At 28.9% G+C, this 21,410-nt stretch overlaps 1 long non-coding RNA gene across 1 annotated transcript in view; it reads left to right on the top strand.

The window, feature by feature from the left end:
- Positions 1-21,174, top strand: part of LOC147816085 (uncharacterized) — a 29,381-nt gene extending 8,207 nt beyond the window's left edge. The window contains exons 3-4 of the long non-coding RNA XR_015431669.1: positions 14,347-14,406; positions 19,870-21,174. This is a non-coding gene — a long non-coding RNA (uncharacterized LOC147816085). The remainder of the gene's footprint in view (positions 1-14,346; positions 14,407-19,869) is intronic.
- Positions 21,175-21,410: the final 236 nt, after the last annotated feature.

A 21,410-nucleotide genomic window follows, 5' to 3' on the forward strand; every position in this document is an offset into this window, starting at 1 on the left:
AATTTTTTTTCTTCTAATAGTAATTTTTTCTACTTCTTTAAATAATTTTTTTTTCTTCTTGTTGTTGAAGCGTCTTCTTCAATGGTAAGCTAAATGGCCTTCTCGCGCTCATTATATATAGATCGGTACCATAATCCTTGAATTTGAAATGGGGATCATTCACTAATTATGTATTTTCATATTTGTCCCCAGAGCAATCAAGAATTACAAAGCTTTATTATCTCTAAATTTCCATCTTCCATTTATTCCTTAATTTAATAAATATAAAAATTGATTGAGATTCTTAGTTGCAATATTTTTATCTGAGGGACCATCAATCTAATGCATAATTATTTGTAAAAAATTTTTATTCTACTTTTATAATTTTTTTTATTAACTTTTATTGTTGTATTATTACTTTTAAAATTTTCAGTGCACTTATCTAGTTTTTTCATAAAATGAATTAATATTTAGAGGCAAGATTTTAAAAAAGTATGATTCAATATTTTAAATGCGGCAAAAAATCTTACATTGTTCTAAAAAACTTTAAATTCGTTTCTTCATGATTTGATTTAAAAACAATTCAATTGATGAAAAACAATTCATCAAATTCAATCATATCAGGTTTGTTAAATATTATAAATTTAGGGGCCATATAATAATTGACTGCTGACAAAAATGCTTTGTTTCAAAACTCGTGTATTTACATTTCAAAATTATTTAAATTTTATTAATAATTTTATGAGAGAAATGCTAAAACCAAGTAACACATTTTAATAAAAATTTATTAGGGGTCACTCACTAATTTGCATTTTTAATACCAATTTATAAAATTTTTTTTAATTTGCTAAATTCTTTACATATCTCTATAAATTCGATTATAATCAATAGCATAATCTTGTCAATGCTTTGTTGAATATGCTTTTATAAATAATTTTTATTTAAATCTAAAAAATATAGTTGAGAACCTTTTTGAACTATAAGTTAAATTGATTATAATTTTGAATTTTTTTTACCTTATTAAATAATGTAATTATTAATTTAAAAAATATGAGTTTCTCAATATCACAAATATATTTAAAATTGCGTATAAATTGATTTTATGGTGGCAAATGAAATCAAGAAACGAGTTCTTTGTTAGAAACTAGCTATTTTATTATGATCACCCGAAGTCCTTGAAAATTATATTCCATTTTGTTAATTAGGAACTTTCCAACAGTAGGAAGAGAAAATTTTGATTAGTAAGTGCTTACAAATATTTTTTGAGTACTTAAAAGGTGCTTATTTTTTTGTTGAATTAGGCTATGCACCCTGGTTTTAGCGCATGAAAATCGGTGATTAGATCAAAATTTATTAAGGGTGGACTCTTTTTAATTTTGCGCTCTCTACATGCCATGTACACTTTATTTTATACATTTTTTTAATTGAAAAAATGAGCACTTTTTATGAACGTTTTCTTCAAAATTATGAGGTCATTAATGTTAAATTTCACTCTTTGCGTATTTCGTCATATTTCAAAAGTATTTTAAATCCAACAAAAATTTAACCCATATTAAAGGGTTTAGGTTCAAAACCCATTTTAGCTGGCAAGGAAAACACAAGACCACAGACGTAGGTATAATGTATGAAATCGTTAGACCACACGAAAAAAAGTTCTGTCAAAAACATGCGTTAACAGATTTATGATCTAAAACAGGGTTTCCAACTTACATGAGGCCGGGGGCCACAATTAAAAACAAAAATCAAATGGCGGGCCGCAACTTTATCACAATTTTATGTAGGACTCTTTTATGTTTGTAGGAACATTAAATATTACTGTCAGATTTTTTGATTTTTACCAAGTTGTACAAAACAAAAGTATTGAATTACAAATTAAAATAAGAAGTAGATTTTAAAAATATTTAATTGAATATTTAAAAATTCGGGCCACAATAACTTGCGGGTCCTTATGTACATCTACTGGGTCAAGGTTCCCACGGTCCTTAAAAACTGCTTAGTTTTTTTTTTTGAAAATTAAGGGGCCTTAAAAGTACTTAATTTTGATTCAATGTTCTTAAAAGTCCTTGATTTCTAGTATCACTAGTTAGTTGGAACAATTTTTTTAATCTTGTGAAAATACCCAGAATTAAAAAGTACGTCTTTATTTCGCCTAGAATGAGACCCTGCATCGAGGGTAGAACATTTTGAATGCGTGTGAGGCGGTGATACCTGATTGCGCTAATGGTTTTCTGAAATATGGTGGACTGCGCTGGTAACATCTTATCCCCCTTTAATAAAGGTTGGTGGACTGCGCTTAAGGCAACCCTTATGACCATCCCTCCTACTTCATTCATGCAGTAAAACAATTTCTGATAAAAGCATCGTCTCGCCAGAAGCTAGTGTGCTGAGGGTGGAGGGGGATTTGTCAATCAGTTTTCCTCCATCTTTTAGTAATTTTTATATAAAAGGAATTTTTTATAAACTGCTGTTTGTAGAAAATGCAACACCATGAAGGAATCATCAGAATCAAATGAAATTCGCAGCAAATGTCAATTATAGGATATTATGCAAATTAATAAAGTTTCAGAGCCATCGCGCGTGCGTGGCGCGCGCAGCGCCCTCTGAATTGATACTGAAAGCGTATAAATAAAGTGCTGTAGCGGGACGTTGAAAATAGTCTATGATTATTTGTTAGTGGCAAACGTTTAGTGAGACCTGAGTATGCCTCCACGACGGAAGAATAAGAAATTCAAGCAACTTACGGAGTTTGAACGAGGGAGGATAATCGGCCTTCGAGAAGGAGGATTTTCCTATCGCGCAATAGCAGCTCGTATGCAGCGGAACAGTTCCACAGTGATGCGAGTTTGGAAGCAGTGGACCGACGAGCACCGAACAACTCGAAAAACAGGCACTGGACGACAGAAGGTGACGTCAGAGCGCGATGATCGACACCTGCTCCGCATGGCGGTGAATGATCGCACAGCTTCCTCCAGGCAGCTGGCAGCACATTGGTCTACTGCTACAGGTGTACAATTGTCGGCTTCGTCAATTCGTCGTCGTCTGCTGCGCCGTGGATTGCGTGCAAGGGTGCCATTATACAGGATTCCCCTCACGGCGGATCATCGACGGCTGCGTCGGCAGTGGGCTCTTGAGCACAGAGACTGGCGAGCTGATTGGCACCAAGTTGTCTTTTCAGATGAATCACGCTTCAATTTGTGGACCCATGATGGCCGTGTTCGTGTTAGACGTTATGCCGGTCAACGCTGCCTTCCTGAGTGTATTATTGAACGACATAGTGGTCGAACACCCGGAGTTATGGTCTGGGGTGCGATTTCGTATCATGGATGATCCAATTTGATACGAATTGAGGGTAATCTCAATAGCAACAGATACGTCCGTGAAGTGCTACAGCCCGAAGTCGTTCCTTTCCTTCAAGGCATCCCTGGAGCTATCTTTCAGCAGGATAATGCACGCCCACATGTTGCGCGGACTGTTAGAGACTTCTGTTCAGCACAACGCATGCAACTTCTTCCTTGGCCTGCTTATTCGCCGGATATGTCGCCTATTGAGCACGTGTGGGATATGGTTGGTCGGCGTCTCACTCGTGATCCGCGTCCTGCAGTTTCCAAAGACGAACTTTGGTTGCGCATACAAGCGATATGGAATTCTCTTCCTCAAGCAGATATTCAACATCTGTTTGACTCCATGCCACGTCGTATAGCAGCACTTATTGCAGCGCGTGGTGGCTGCACCAAATACTGATTTCGGACGCTTAATTTGTTTCTTTTGTTTTGAAAATTTCATCATTTATTTGTATCAGTACAAGTCGTTTCTGCATTAAATTTCATTTGATTCTGATGATTCTTTCATGGTGTTGCATTTTCTACAAACAGCAGTTTATGTTTGTAAATTTTAATACTTCTGTAATTTTAAAATACAAACAGTATTTAAGCTATGAAAAAAAAATTTCTAGTTCATTTTAAGGGGACATATGGCTTTCAAAGTTTCGAAAATCGGTCAAAATTTTAATTAGACCTATGCAATTGTTTCAAGAATATTAGTTAAAAAGTTAACAAATATATACATTTGTTGCTCACTTTTCGTCTTAAGTTGGTTAAAAAATAAGAGTTCAGGGTGCAGTATCAAGTTTTAATTAAGTTTAAAAAACCTTACTTTAATAATTTGAATTTATTTAATATATTTCATAATTTAAAATTTTTTTATGCATGCAATTTTTGAATATATTTAATAATTTGAATTTTAAACCAGTTTTAACCAATCTATCTTAATCAAACTTCTGCATATTATTTTTAAAAAAATATTTGAACATAAAATGACTCTGACCAGAAGCCATGGTTGGCAATCATTATTTTTTTTACTCCAAAATCGCACATATTTGATTTAAAATGGATTTTTTTTTATTCGAATAAAATTAATTGGATTTTTTAAAATTTACCATCCAAAGCATCTGATACAATATTTTAATAATACTATTTTTTAAAAATAGAAGTAAAATAGTTAATATTTCTTACAAAAAATGAATAAAATTATTATTATATTATTACATACTAATCACTGCGTTAAGAAAAAAAAATCATAGTTATAATTCTCAGATTCAACTTGGTGATAATTGCTAAAATTGTCAACTAGACATGATGACAATTTGTCAACTAGACGTCAAATCAAAAGTAAATTAGTTTAGATAAGAAAACATAACTGAAAAAAAAAATTACGTCATTCTGGTTTGAGGAAGTCTTGATACACTCTAACTCTATATTCAATAAGATATAAAAGCTTTGCATTTTAATTAGCAAAAAACTAAATGGATATAATTGAAATATGTTTTTTGAAAATTATTTTAAACATATTAAGAGGAAAATTACTATTTAAAGGTTTCATATCACTCTTATTTAAGTGTAGTCTATTTTGAAACATAATAATTACATGAATATCCCTTTTGATATTTCTTAGTAAAAAAATCTTTCAATTCAAATCAAATTTCTTAGTAAAAAAATATTTTAAAATATATATTTTTTCAATTAATATTTTTTAATAATTTTGTTGAAATTACTGATTTATTTTTTTAAAAAAAATAATCACTATTTACATCAATGCATTTTATAATGAAAGGGATAACATAGTGATTTCAATGCATATGCATTTTATTATTCCGAAGTAAAAAAAATAGCTTCCTTAATAAACATACATTATAAATTAAATCAGACTTTTTAAAAATTCACACATTTAAGAATGTATTTATTAATTATACTGTATGAAAATATGTAAAACTTAAATTAATAATTTTTTTAAAAATTAATTCATTATTAATGTTATAAAAATTATGTCTGTTTGAGTTAATGTTTTTTTTTTTAATTAAACTGATTTAAATTAGTGATTTATTTTTAAAAAATTTAATCAGGATTTAATTTATGACTAAAATGAAGTGTTTTATGCCAACCCTGACAGAAGCAATCAGAAACTTAAAAATCTAGTATATTTTTTTTTAAATTTAATTTATGTGTTTTTAAAGAAAAACCTTAAAATAAAGTTGAATTATTTCGTACATTTTTTCTCATTCGAAATGATTTTTAACAAATTCTTTCTGTTTTGCTTACAGTAACATCGTAGTAAGAATTTGATTTTCAATATATATATTGAAAATCATATTCTTTTTATCTACTAAGTTGATAATTGAGTCAATCAGGAGATTAATATAAGCTTTACTCTATAGATATGTGCAATACAAATATGATCTTATATAGAGTTTTGCTGTAAATTCAAAATTTAAAAAAAGAAGAAAATATTGGAAACAATTTTTTTTAACACAATTCAATTATTTTTCTATAATCACTTAATAAAAATCCTAATATGTCTTATAAAATAAAATAGTTTCAAAAAACAACAACTTTTCTAAAGTTTTGTTAGGAAAAGCAAAATTTTTTAACTTATGAGTGTCGAGTCGAGATAGTCTCAGTTGATTTTCCAAGTACATGTTTTTTTTTAATATAATTTTTATCATAAAAGCCGTTGCAAGAATTTCTTATAAATTATTTTCTAAGAAAGTAAAAGAATAAAAGTTGGTAACTTATTTGATATTTTTATATTATTCGACTTTTTATCTTTATTTTTAGAGTTAATAAGAAAACCTTGCAACAAGTTTTAAGATAAAATTTAATAAAATGCCATAATATCTGAAGATATATTAACTCGATTTTCCCAAGTTACCCTCAATATTCTAATTTTTACTTCATCGAATAAAACTATAAAAGAGCTGCTTTGTAAAATTTTTAAAAATTATTTCATTCTTACTCTGAAGATATCACGTGACTGTTGCTAAACTGTTTCTTAATTTTAACTACAAACCACTGAGTACCATATTTAAACAAAATAATGCGTTTAAATGTGTCCTAATCAAATTTTTTATTCACAATGAATTGAAAGTTGAAAAGGGAATAACACAATGTTCCCAAATGCATAAGTTCACCCGTTCTATAATTACATTTGTAAATTAACTTACCCATAAAGATAATAAAATTGTAATGATAAATGCAATACTATCAGTAAATGTATTATATTCTAATTGTAAATCTAATCCTGCTTGAAATAACTCGAATTTAATAAATTGGACTAATATATTTTGATATATTTCTTGGCCAAGTAGAAGCTTATTGCCAAGTTAGTGCTTGATTTTCATAAATTGCACCCCTCACATGTCAATGAGGAGAGAGATCAACTAGCAGCGCAATCAGCATACTGCTAGGGGTGGGGGTTATAATTGAGGCAATTACTGAGCGCAGTCCACCATTGCCCCGTTGAGTATTATATCGTCCCTTTTTTTTCTGTCTGAATTTAACGTTGTCAATCATTTTCAGCAACCTACTGTTACTTGGCGATCGCTGCGCAGTCACTGTTATCTTAACTTTTCGTTCTGAACTTAATATATTAATGAAAATAAATCATGAATTAGAAAAAAGATTCTTTATTGATTTTTTAAAAGTGATAAAATTTAATATTTTATATACTATTTTGTGTTTAAGTAACTTATACTTTGTCATAAAAAGTATTATTTTTTTTTTTAAATTTAATTCACGTAAATATAATAATTTGATAGAATTTGATTAGTTTTTAAACCAATAAATCTTCAGTAGCTTTTAGTTTTAAAAAAATTAAAACAAAGCCTACATTTAATTAATTTGCTTTTATTTTTGAGTAAATTGAACAGAGTTTGCGTTATTTCTTCCTTTTTTTTTAATTTGGCTGTTAGTTAAATTGATTTAATTTTTTTAAATTAAATGAAAAGTTGATTTTTAACGCTTTTCAGTAATTTAACAATAGTGCTCTTAAATATAGAATTTTTTTTTAAAAATTTCTTGAATACGTGTTCATTTAATAATTTGTTAGATAGTCATTTTTAAACATTTAAATCTTTAGTTTATTTCATTTTCAAAAAGGAGAATAATAATGAACTAAATAAAACCTACATTTATTTTCACATTAAAACCATTTGACCATTAGTCAATACAACTTTATTATTTTAAATAAGTAATTAACAAAAGCCTAATTCAAAAGCTCATTTTTTTCAACAAATAATTTAAAAAATGTTTTATTGAAGTGGACATTTTTTTTTTTAATGTAAGTAAAATATTTTGTAACAGTTTTATTATTATTTTTAAAAAATCTAAGTCATTTTTAGTTCTAAAAGAAAATTAAAATAACGCTTGTGTTGGTTTTTACTTTAAGACAGACTTAAATCAATCCATCTTTATTTTAATTGAAAAAATTAAGCAATGCTATTGATGTTATAAAAGCAATTTTTTTTTAGAATTAAAATTTTCTTTTGTTTTAGATTTATTTCTTTATTTATTTTTGATTGATTTAAAGATTTCTGATTGATAAATTTCAAACATATGTTAAATCATGATGTCTGACTGACGATATATCGAAATATAAAATTTCGCACAACGCCCAGCCCTCTTTTTACATAAACTATAATAATTCTTGAGGATTTTTTATTTTTTAAATGTTGTTTGATCTCTGGGTAGGTGGCCGATTTATTTGACCGGATATTTGACTATTCGGCCAAATCACTATTCATTATTTCCTATTTTATAAAATAGTAATATTATCTATCTATCTATATATCTATATATCTATCTATCTATATATCTATCTATATATCTATATATCTATATATCTATCTATCTATATATCTATATATATATCTATATATATATATATATATATATATATATATATATATATATATATATATATATATATATATATATATATATATATATATATATATTGGATGCAAATATGGTATATATAATCCATATTTGCATCCAATTTTCATTACCTTTGATTTATTTGACAAATTATTGTTTTATAATTTCAGACAATATACTTTAATTATTACTTACAAAATTTTTTTATGGTCTATTATTTTAGTTCCTTTAATATTTAGTTCCTTTAATATTTAAGACACAATACTTTTTAACTGAATAAATTCTCATTCCTCAGAGGTGCAGTATTGCTTATCACACACGGTGTAAGCATAAAATAAAATCAGACTATTTTATAAAGATTTTTATCTCTTTTTATAAATGATGTTTCTGATTCCACTATGTTTTGTTGTTTCTTCCCTTCTTTTACAATAAATTTTGTACTGAATGAATTATTTCATTTCATTTTCAATTTCTAGATATGCAATTTTTTCATTTTTATTTCAATTGATCACAGGACAAGGCATCCTGCCTTGTCCTGTGTTTCAATATTTATGTTAGCACTTATTTTAACTATCATTTCTGTTTCTCAGTTCTTAATTTTAATTAATAAGTTTTCTTTGTAGTTTATTTCTTTCTTTTTCCCTGATTGTTAGGTACTAAATATATTCCGATTTTAATCATTAAATTTTTTATATTAATTTTGTGATTTTAATAAATCTTTAGCTTATTATAATTAGGTTTTACTTAGTTTAAAATAATTGTCTTAACTTCAATAAGCTTATATTTGTTAGTTTCTTTTTGTCTTGGTTTAGTATTAGAGCACTCAAAATAATATTTTTATTAATTTAATGAATTTACCATCTTAATTTATATATTTCTATCTGTTTACCCAGTTTTTTTCTATTTTTAAAATAGAAAATCTTAGTGTTTAAGCTGCATTCTTTTAGTTTTTTTATATATTCTTAAAAGCTTACACGAGGTGATTAAATGCAATTTAATTTTAATTAAATACAGATTATTTGTGTTAAACATTTCTTTATGTAGTTTTTTTTTTAAATTTTTAAAGGATGCCTGAGTTGAAGAAAAGCTATTCCATTTTTTTTAATCTATTATTATTAATTTATGATGTTTTATTTGATGATAAATAATCATTATGCCATTTCCTTAATTTCCTGGTCCTTAATTTCTAGAAAAAAAGTCCTTAATTTTTTTGATAAAAGTCCTTTAAAGTGCTTAATTTTTGCTTTGATAAAAGAGTGGGAACCCTGTAATCACATTTTTTTAAAAAAATAAGAACTTTCATTGCGGAAAAAAATCCTCGATATAAGTAAATTAAAATAATTTTTTTGCTGAAAGCATTTAAAATCTTCACGTAGACTTACCAAAAATAGGTTGAAAAATTTTAATAAATGAATTGTAAATAATAATGTAACGTCCTGATAGGAAATGATATTTTCTAATAATGATAATAAAACCATTTCGAGATTAATCCCCTGTAGTATTAAATAAATAAACGTTATATTGAAATGACTGGATAATAAATAGTATATTATCCATTTAAAATAAAACAGTTACTAAATAAATCTCAATGTAGCGAAAATTTAAATGTATTGAACAGCGCAGTGGTGCGCAAACTAGGGGTCGCCAGAAGTTTTTTTGGGGGTCGCCAAATTTTTATGAAATGCATTTTCCCTGCATACCATACAGTGTACACATAAAGAGTGAAACGCCGTCACTCACTGTTTAATTGCAATTTCATGCTGTCCACTCTTTCTTTGACCGTAATGCGTAATGTATGTAAAGTGTGAAGACGCAAGTTTTTCACTCCGGTAGATAGCGCCCTCTTCGCGGTAATTCGCCAGTTTTACTGAAAAGCGCCTATTTGACTAGTTGTTAACCGCAGGGAAAGGGCAAAAATTCGCTTCCGTGATCAGCCAATCAGATGGCGAGGCACGCGGTGTATCTGATAGTCAGAGTGAAGACGTGAAGTGTTCGCAATAAGTTGTAGCATGTAGCAGTTGGCTTGCAATTGTTTTAGTTTATCCTCGAGTTTTATCATGTGACGTTGTGGCATCAGCCAGATTAACTGTGACTGTGTATTAACTGCTTAGTTTTAGTTTCAGTTTGCATTTATGTTTAGTTTCAGTTTGTGTATCTCGTTATGTTGTCATTAAATGTGTTTGCGACATGCTAGGTTTAATAAGTAGTGAAGTAATACTTAACCACCCAGTGTAATTTTGATTTTTTATATTTTTATCGGGCTTTGCTACTCTTTGTTATCAGGTATGTACTATCATTAGAGATAGATCTCTGTTAATTTTATTGAATTTCTCGAAAAAAAAATTATAAAATTTTATATATTACTTGTTTTAATTTAAATAATTTAACCCTTATCTTCATAATGGATAAATGGGTAATACGTACACCAGGTACATGTTCAGCTAACAAACAAACAAATACTGATGGGGAGTCGCAAAATACTGAACTAAATGCCCGATCTAAAAAAATAAGAAAATACAATGAGGAATTTATTAAGTATGGTTTGATATTTTGTGTTGTTGATGATGAAGAACGCCCGATATGTGTCATTTGCAAAGAAAAATTAGCATATGAGAGCATGAAACCAGCTAAATTAAAAAGGCACCTGGAAACTAAACATAAAGAACTTCCAAATAAACATGCCGATTTTTTTCAAAGACGAGCTGAAAATCTGAAAATTCAAAGTGCACATTTAAAGAAATTTACAACAATACCTCAGAAAGCATTACAAGCTTCTTTAGAAGTTTCTTATCTAATAGGAAAAACAATGAAACCCCATACAATTGGAGAATCCCTTATCCTTCCTGCAGCAACTAAGATGACATCAATTATGCATGGCGATAAATATGAAAAAGAACTAAAAGCAATACCATTATCAAGAGATACCGTGTCTCGGCGGATTTCCGAAATGTCACGAAATATCGAGTCAGAAGTCATAAAACGCATACAAAATTCATCTCTATATGCTTTACAACTGGACGAGACTACCGATATTACTAAAATGTCACAACTAATTATTTACGTTAGGTTTATTTTTAATGAAGATATAACAGAAACGTTTTTATGTTGCAAAAGTTTGGAAGGAAAAACAACTGGAGAAAAAATATTCGAAGTAATAAATGAATATTTTGAAACAAAGTCCCTTACCTGGGCAAACTGTGTTGCTGTTTGTACTGATGGTGCTGCAGCATTAACAGGTTCGAATAAAGGACTCAGAGGCTTAATTCAGACGGTGGTGCCTCATATGGTATTTAATCATATATGATTCATCGGCAAGCTCTTGTTGCAAAAGATATGGATGAAGAGTTGCACAACGTATTACAAGACGCTGTTAGTTCAATTAACTACATTAAATGCAACAGCCGTCTCTTTTCAATACTTTGCAATTAGATGGGCTCAACGTATGAGAGATTGCTGTTACACACCGATGTCGGATGGCTTTCACGTGGGAAAATACTACGACGGATATTTGATTTGAGAAATGAAGTGTACATGTTTTTAATCGAAAAGAAACATAGATTGGCAAGTTATTATATCAATGAAGTTTGGCTAGGGAAGCTGAGCTATTTAGTTGATATTTTCGAAAAACTTAACGACTTAAATTTGAGCTTGCAGGGTGAGAATTCAACTATCATAACTGCAGCCAGTAAAATTCAAACTTTTAAGAATAAGCTTAGTCTCTGGCAAACTGAACTGAATAAAAACAACACCGACATGTTCCCTTGCTTCAACGATTTTATCAAGGAAAATAATATAGATATATTTACATTTAAAAACATCATTTCCAATCACATTGAAAAGTTAAAGAAAAATTTTTCGAGAAGATTCGAGGATTTTCCTGAAAACGATCTTGGTTAGATTCGTGATCCATTTTCCTTTGACATATGCAGTTCAACTCTTCAAATTAGTGAGAAAGAGCAATTGATAGATCTAATTAGTGATTATACTCTTCGAAATCAATTTAAGACTCAGCCTTGCCAAAAATTTTGACTATCCGTGGAAAAACAATATCCCGTTTTATGCAAAAATGCCATTAGAGTGTTAATACAATTTGCATCAACGTATGTATGTGAAACTGGATTTAGCAAACTAGTTTCAATAAAAACTAAATACCGCTCGCGTTTAAACCCTGAAGATGATATGCGAATTGCAATTAGCAACATACATCCAAACATCGATGAGATAATTAGAAACTTGCAGTCACATACATCTCATTAAAGGGCAATTTACTGATTTTTGTGTTATACGAAAAGTATTTTCTTAAAATTATAAATAAAATTAATATGAGTCAAATATGATGATGTTTTTATTCGATGAAACGAAAGAAATGGGCGAAATATACATCGTATTTGTGAACATTTATCTCTAGGGGTCGCCAAAAATTTTCTCTCTACAAAAGGGGTCGCAGTCGAAAAAAGTTTGCGCACCACTGGAACAGCGGATAAACCTTGCCCAAAATGCAGCAAAAAAAATAAACTAAATGTTTCTGATTTGTTTATAAATAGTTCAGTAGAATTTTTTGTCGTATCTTCGAATATGATTTAATTTTGCGTGAAAAAAGATGAAATTAGTGAATTATTGATACAAATGTTATATTGAAGCGTCTAAGTAATAAGTGATTCGCAATCAAAATAAGTTGAGCAAATAAAAATATGTAAGTGCAAAGTAAAGTAAAACGTAAAAATAAAAATTGCGCACAGTAATGCATAAAGTGAAGCGAAAATATAAGGTGTAAAAAGTAAAATATTTAATGAAGTAGAATATGAGTTTAGTACAATGAAGTAAAAAAAAGTAAAATGAAACGAAACATAGAATATTAAGCAGAAATTATAGCAGAGAATAAAGAGTAGTAAAATGTGAACTATCAGGAAAAGTTAAAGCGTTTAAAATATGAAGTATAATGTAAAGTGGTACGTAAAAAGTGAGGTAAAGTGAAGCAAAAAGTAAATTTTTTTTAAAAAAGAGCGTAAGTAAAAAATACGAAGTTAAATAAACATGAAGTAAAAATCGGAAAGTACAAAAAGGGAAGTATATAAAAAAAAATCAAGCATAGTAGAAAGCATAGCTTAATAAAATGGGTAAAATATTAAGAAACGTGTAAAGCAAATAAAGGTAAATTCAAGGGAAGATTATATACAGTAAAGTGTAAAATAAAGCATCAACTATAAAATTGAATATCGAATAATATAAAGCAAAAAATATAAAAAACTATCATGCAAAGAATAAAATAAAGCTTGAAGTATAAAACAATGCTTAAAGTAAAAATTATATTAAAATTTAAAATATAGTAAAGTAAAGAAGACTCTAAAATATAATGTAGTAAAAAATATAGCATAGTTTAAAGTAAAGTATGAAATAGAAGCGTCAAGTAAACAAAGCATAGATCAAAGTATGAAATAAAATAGATTGTGAAGTATAAATTAAATTATAAAATGCAAAGTAAACAACTAGTAAAGTAATGCGTAAAGTAAAAAGTGGAAAGCATAATGTAAAAATTGTATAAACTAAAAAGTAAGCGTAGAATTAAATGTAAAATAAAATGCGTGTCTAGTGGAAATTAGAAGGTTAAGTAAAACGTGAAGTATAAATTACAGCGTAAGATAAAAAGTAAAGCATAAAACATAAAGTGAAGCGTAATGTAAAATAACCAAATCTCATCTTATACTTAAGTAAGAAAGTAACAACGCACTATCTTGCTCTAATTTTGGCTCTTACTGAAGTAATCTAATTTTAGAATTCAAATAAACAAGGTAACTTTTCAAAAATTAAAATTAGTAGATATTTCAATTCATTTTAGTGAAGAGTATTCATTATTTCTGTTTTTCTGTTAAAAATCTTGATCTATGAAACACGTAACAGCAATTGTTGTCCAATTTTTATTTTAAATTTGTTAATTAAGTTATTTTAATTGCTATTTTTTTAAAAGAAAAATTTTAAAAAAAATTATGTGATTTAAATGTCTTACGCAGGCGTGGCTCATATTCCATCTGCCACTTGTCAGAAAAAGAAAAAAAAATCACAAACCCATACCTCCTTTATGTCCTTGCATAATGCTTGAAAGATCCCTATAATGTTGCATAAGTATTAATGTAATAATAATAAACATGTAATGTTTTTTCAGCTTTCGAAAACTTCATGAAGTACAAATTCAACGATGATTCGACATCTTAGTTTTTTAGAGGTAAGTAATATAAAAGAAGAGTTTAATAATTTTCATGTTCATATGAACCAACATTTATATAAATTTTCAAGAAAACAAAGAGCTATATAAATGAAGACATCAAACCTCATTTCGTATACTAAAAAGAATTTGCGTCCAAAACTTAGCCTAGACAACTTATATGTCAAAAGCTCAAGCAATAAAACAATTGTTTTCGTTCAGAAAATTTTTGTAAACCTTCCAATCAAGTTAAATCAATTTAAAAAAAGGGAAGGGCTACGCAAAAAAAAAACCGCGATTCATGCAAATTACAGGGTGGCTGCGAAATAGTGTTACAAATATCGAATCATTTTGTTTTATAGATATTAAATTGAAAATGATAGATACACAAATATAATGAACACTATAAATGGAAGTTTACCTTAAAAAATTTTTTTAATTCGAACAGACCTCCATCTTTATCGATTACTAAAGATAATCTCTTGCGCCATTGTCCGATGGCGGCCCGAATAATTTTAAGAGGTAATTGGTCCCATTCACGTTGATAGTTTATATCTTATATTATTTTGATTTATTAATTTTAATTTAATTGTATTTAAACATTCCTTCAAAATAAAATACATTTACACCAAAAAATAAATATAAAGGGATTTAACATTTTAACTTACTAGAACGTTAAATCAATGAGAACCCTGAGCTTGTTTCTTTGCAATGAGACGGTTCCATCTGCGGGTAATCGGAGACAATGATACATTACAAGCATTAAAAAATTTGTCACTACCTTCGGGGGTCCCTTTTTTTGAAATAAATAAAATTTTAAGGGAGCGAAGATATTTTTAATTTGGTGTATAAACCTAGGAATTTAAATTCAGTTTCAATGAAATGGGCGGCCGGTACCATCTGATCCGGGGGTTGGGGAACACTGGTCTAGAGGATTAAGATCTAGTGAAGAAGAGGGACAATCTTCTTGCTTAATAAATTTGAGACAATTGACATGGAACCAAGCCTATGTTGTTTTGGCTCGGTGTGACGGTGCAGAATCTTGCTAAAATATCCATACTTTTTTGGTATACCATGTGTATGTGTAGCCATTACTTCCTTTTTGTAATATTCAACATCGACTTTCGATGTTACCCCGTTATCGATGAATTTCAGAGAAAAAAATTTCCGTTATTTGACACTGCAACCCAAGCCATTACAGAATTCTTGTGCTGAAAGCGTTGAACAGTTCTTAAACTTTCAGGTATAGCATCGAAGGTAACTGAATATACAACATTAACTTTATTGTGTGCAAAATATTTACACATCAGAAAAGACTATTCTGTTAAAAATTTGTTACTGTGCCGGTCAAGCAATTTCTTGCACCATCGTAACTTTTTTAATTTTTGAGCAGTTGTCAAACTTTGAACTCTTCTTTTGAGATAAGGGCGGAAACCCAGGTCCATATTTAACAGAACTTGCTTAGACTCTCGCTCACTTCTATAACCATTTTATTAGTAGGGCTCTGTGGATTTTTTTGTATCTTTTCAGTAGTTTTAAAATGCTCGTTTTTGTGAGAAATGAGCGTGGACTACCTGACCTGGGTCGATCTTTACAGCTTTTAGTATCCAATAATCGATTTATAGTTCTATATATAAATGCTCTATTATACCCAAGAGATTTTAATTGCTTGAAGATTTCTACCTGCAGAAAATCCGTGATCGGAAAGCTTTTTAAAACTCAGTCCTTTCGATTCCATCCTTAAATTTATTCTAAATGCCTTGCTTTAAGCAGGAATCGTCTGCACTTATAGAAAGCGCCAATCACAGGAATAGTGAGAGAGAAATTGTTTTGCCAATTGATTAAAATTAATTATAATTTTTGGTGTAACTGTATTTTGTAGCTACCCTGTAAAATGATTAAATTTCCTGCTGGAAATGTTCAAAATCTTGACGAGGACTGAAGAAAAATTAAAATTTTTTAATCAATGAATTATAGGTGAACTAGTTAATTGTAGCAAGTCCTGATAGGGAACTGTGTTTGCTAATAAAGAGAATAAAACCATCTCGAGAATAATCACCTGTAGTATTAACACGTTGAATGCCACGCTAATTTTACATGGCTTGCCCGTCTGACCAGAATGATTTTCTCAGTATATATTACATTAATTTCTTCAAACCATTTTAGTAGCGATAATAATACGAGACGCATCCAGAAAGTAAGTTTCCCGATGTTTTCTCCTTAAAGTAAACGTAATTAGCCGTGTCAATTGCGCATGCGTAATAGATCCTTGACGTATGAATCATATGCCGGCCGAAGAGGTCCCTCCTCGTTCCAGCAGCGTGGTAGCAGTGGTCCGAAATGGAAGCTTTTATTCCTTCTGCGAGGTTCGGTCAGTGATAAAGTTCTTGAATGCGCAAAGCATTGCGAAAATTGAAATTCATCGTCAGGTCTATGGGCCGAACATCTTGAGTAAGTAGATGGTGCGTCGCTGGTGTAAGCAGTTTTCCAATGCTCGTCCACATACGGCTCGACGCACAGATGTTTTGACAGAATTTGACTGGGAGTTGTTTGATCATCCACCCTACAGCCCTGATCTTGCTCCCAGCGATTTTCACCTTTTCTTGCACATCAAGTAATTCCTATCCTCCGGTGAGAGTTTTGGCAACAACGTAAAGTTGAAGACGTCAGTCACACGCTGGTTCCATTCACTGGCGACAGAGGGATACAAAAGTTGATTCCACGATACGACAAGTGTCCCAATTCTGGTGGTGGCTATGTAGAAAAGTAGCTGAAACATTGCTGTACTTGTTGCCATTAAATATGTTCCTGAAAGTATGATTTCTTCTTTGAAAAAAAATAGGGAAACTTACTTTCTTTAGGCCCCTCGTATAAAAAAATTAAAAGTATTAAAAATTTACTCGAATTATGTGTTTCTTATAATCTTGGCTTCACCGGTGACCCCCGTGGCTCTACGATCAAACTCAGGGCCGGCCACCGGTGACCCCCATGGTATTCAACGTGGTAAATTATTAAACGTTTTATTGAAAAGTCTTGATAAGGAATGGTAACATTATCCAAGTAAAATAAACGTTTTAAATTAAATCTCAAAGTAGCAAAGTATTATATTTATTGAACTGCGGTTAAACCTTGTTCATTTTGACATAGTCCTAAAATGAGGTAAAAAAAATGAAATTAAAAAGCTTAAAATAAATTAATTTTTTAGTCTTAAATAACTAAGAATTACTAAGTAGAGTTTTCTTTGTGGTATCTTCGATTATGATCTTATTTTTCATTAAAAAAACAAATTAGTAAATTAGAAGCATTAATTACATAATGTTTTACTGAATCATCCCGATATTAAATCATGCCAAAACCAAATTAAAGTAAATTTAAGCATGAAATAAAGTGCAAAGTTTAATATAAATAGTAAAATAAGAATTGTACATAGTAGTAATGTATAAAATACTTGTATAAAGTAAAGCTTAAAATATAAGGAATGCATACTTTTTACTTCACTAAACATGTTACTCTTTAAGGTAAAAGTAGAAATTATTGAAAGAATAAAGATGAGTAAAGAGTAAAGTACCGGGTAAACTAAAAGCGCAAAATATGAAGTATAAAGTAAAGTGTAAAGCATAAAAAATTACTTAAAAAGCGAAAAGTATAAAATGCAAAGTATAGAAAAAAGTTAAACATAAAGTATATCATAAGTAACGCATAAAATATAGAGAAAAGTGTAAAGTATAATGAAAAGCGCGAAGCAAATAAAGGATAAGATAGCATGAAATATATAGGAAAGTATAAACCAAAGCTTTAAATGTTAAGTAAAATATAAAATAACGTAAAGCAATTTAAAATAATTTAACCAAAATGTAAAACGCGCAAAGCAATGTAAAATAATAATGTAATAAGCAATAATAATAATAAGCAATATAAATAATAATAGCATAATATAAAATAATGGAAGGCGTAAAATATAAACAAAATATAGTAAAAAGATTAAGTAAAGTATGCAGTACAAATGTATATATAAAATGCAATATCATAAAGTAAAGCGTCTAGTTAAAAGTAAATTTTGAAAAAGAAGCGTCATGTAAACGAAGCGTAAAGTGTGAAGTAAAACATAATGTGAAATGTAAGTTAAATCTACATTTAATCTAAATTTAATATTTTCCAGATAAAAACGTATAAAGTAAAGAGTAACGAATAGTAAAATATGTGTAAAATAAATAATAAAATGAAATATAATCGAATATGAATAATAGTGTCAATTAAAGTACGAAGTAAATAAGTTAAGTAAACTAAATTGAAAGCGTATAAAAATTAGAAGTTGAATATGATATTAAGATTTTTAAAAAAATAAGTGTAAAAAATACTGCTAAATAAAAAATACTATATAACGTGAAAAGTTATATTTTAGCATTAAGAAAATAACACGTAAAAAGTAACGCATGAGAAAAGGAACGCATAAAAATGTCGAAGTCATATATAAGAAGAAAAAATGCACTTTGAGGTAAGGTGTAGAAGCAACATGCAAAATACAATAAAGCTTATCAGTTAAACATAAAATTTTTGTGCGTAAGGAAAATTAACACGTTAAGAAAGGCGCCGAAATAATAATGCATAAGAAAAATAGAAGTAACGTATAAAAGAGTTATGCATTAAGAAAAATGACAGATAAAGTACAGTAAGACCCCGTTCAACGCGTAGGATACGTTCTATCAAAATAGAGCGTAATGCGAAACAGCGCTAAACGAGGCTGTCTTAACATGTAAATAATGGGGTTAGGGAAGATGTTAGCTAGGTATTAAATTTAATAATTATGTTTTTTTAATAAAAATAAAACCAATCATTTATTTCTTACGGAAATAAAATAAATATAAACGAATATACGTACTTATAAAAAAACAAAAAAAATTCACTTCAAGGTATTATGAAAAAATATATTGAATTAAATTTAATGAATAATTAGTTAAACATAAGAAAATTGTTAGTCTTTTGAACAAGCGTAATAATGCCATATTAACAATCACACATTTAATCAGACAAAAAAAAACAATAAATTACGAGTTCACATCTCTTTAAAAATAATTGTATTAGTTAAAAAAAAAAAACATTTGAAACTGATGGTTTAACGGTAAAAGTTTTGGCATAATAATTTGGTCAACATTTCATATATATGTTTAATTGTTCTGATATAATTTATTAAATGGTTTTCAAAGAGATCATTATTATACTAATGTTACAGGTAAAGATAAAAATGATTTTTCGAGTCGAGGACGAGATTAATGGTATAATTAAAAGTACCCTTATTCAATTACGGTAGAGGGAAAGCATTTGGCCTTGGACCACACAATATGGTGGTCTCGAGAGGGTATGGCAGTCACTTTTCTGAAGTTGTCTTTTCTTCTCTACTCTATGAATGAGAAACAAGAGTTTTGCAAGCATTATGAATTGTAAAGGCATGTTATAAAGAGGTAATATAGTGTTATTTCATTACAGGATCTTAAGATACTTGGAAAAGTGAGTGTTAAAATCGACAAGTCGCAAAACTGTTTAGAAGATGATGGTATGTTATAATTGAACGTACGCCACCCCTGTCATGTTCGTTACAGTCTCCAACGTACACTAAATATACTCCTACATATTCAAGAATAATATGATTTAAAATCTTCTATAAACTGAAAGGGTCGCCGCATGTTATGGTGTTCAACAATTCACGTCACTGGAGCGGTTTGAGTGAGAAAGTTCCATTGAAAGAAGATTATTTTCGATGAAGTAAACGAGAACTGTAAAGGCAGCCAAGTTAACTTACTAAAATGTTTATTTATATTTTATTTATACTTACAATTTTATTTATACTTACAATTTTATTATTATTATTTATACTTTATATTTAATCTTTTTATTCTTGTGAATCTAATTAAAATGTATTGCGTGCGTGTCTCTTACTTTACCCCTAAAACGTGAAATAAGGTATTGAAAAAAGAATATCTTTTTAAACTAAATTTCTCTTGAAATATAATAAATAAACAGAAAGTTTAATTTTATCGAAATAATAGTTAAAATGCTATTGGAGCAAAAAATAAATCCCTTTTTTAACAAGTTAAGTGAGATAGAAATAAATTGGAATTCACTTTCTCATTTTGTAGCTCTATTACAAGTAGTCATGCTTAGTTAGATATGATGTATATTATATCAGATATCAATAATTCTGAACATAAACTACAAATTGATTAATTGCAATATAAAGAGAGACTTACTCTCTAAATAAACGATCAGTTCGGTAAATACAAAATAGCTAACAACTGCTTCTGGCAAACTATGTAGTAAATATATGAAAATTATGGTTTCTGTAAACGAGAAAATTATAATAGTAAACGAGAAAATTATAAGACATACAGAAAAAAGCAAAAGTTAAATGCTTAAAAGCAGCGCATAAAGATAAGGATTAATTTATTATGTGAGGAAAATCTTAACTTAACCTGCCTGAATAATTGTTAAACACTAAAATTACAATATTTATATTTTAAAAAAAGGTTTTGCAGGTTTAAATAATGTTTTAAAAGAACCAAGACAGCTGCTTTTAAAGTGTTAATAGAAGGCACATGTTTTCACTTTAAATGGGAATTCATTCTTTAGTCATCTCGGTAGCCATCGAAGCATACGCTGCTACATTTCAAACGTCCAAGAAAATGAGACAATTTAAAGTTTTTATTTTACTTGAGTTAGAGGAATTTCAGAAGTATTTATGCACTTTATGTATTACAGTTTTCTATAAGTTTTGGAATACATACGAAAAAAGCGTCGTGTGCTCCGGAAAAAATCTGGAATTTTCCCTAACAGTGATCCGGAAGTTTCAAATAATCATTCATCACAGAAGTTTCCGGAAATCAAATTTTCAAAGGTGGAACTTAAAATTACAGTTTATTTTATTTGTTTGTAAGGGAGAGCCAGAGAGATACTTTATAAGCTTATATTCATGATTAATATTAATTTTTTATCAGTAAGTAGTTGTTATAATCATAAACTAAAGAAAGAAA

Source organism: Parasteatoda tepidariorum, chromosome 2 (assembly GCF_982258835.1).
Source record: "Parasteatoda tepidariorum strain Cologne lab strain chromosome 2, Ptep-v5.0, whole genome shotgun sequence".
NCBI lineage: Eukaryota > Metazoa > Arthropoda > Arachnida > Araneae > Theridiidae > Parasteatoda > Parasteatoda tepidariorum.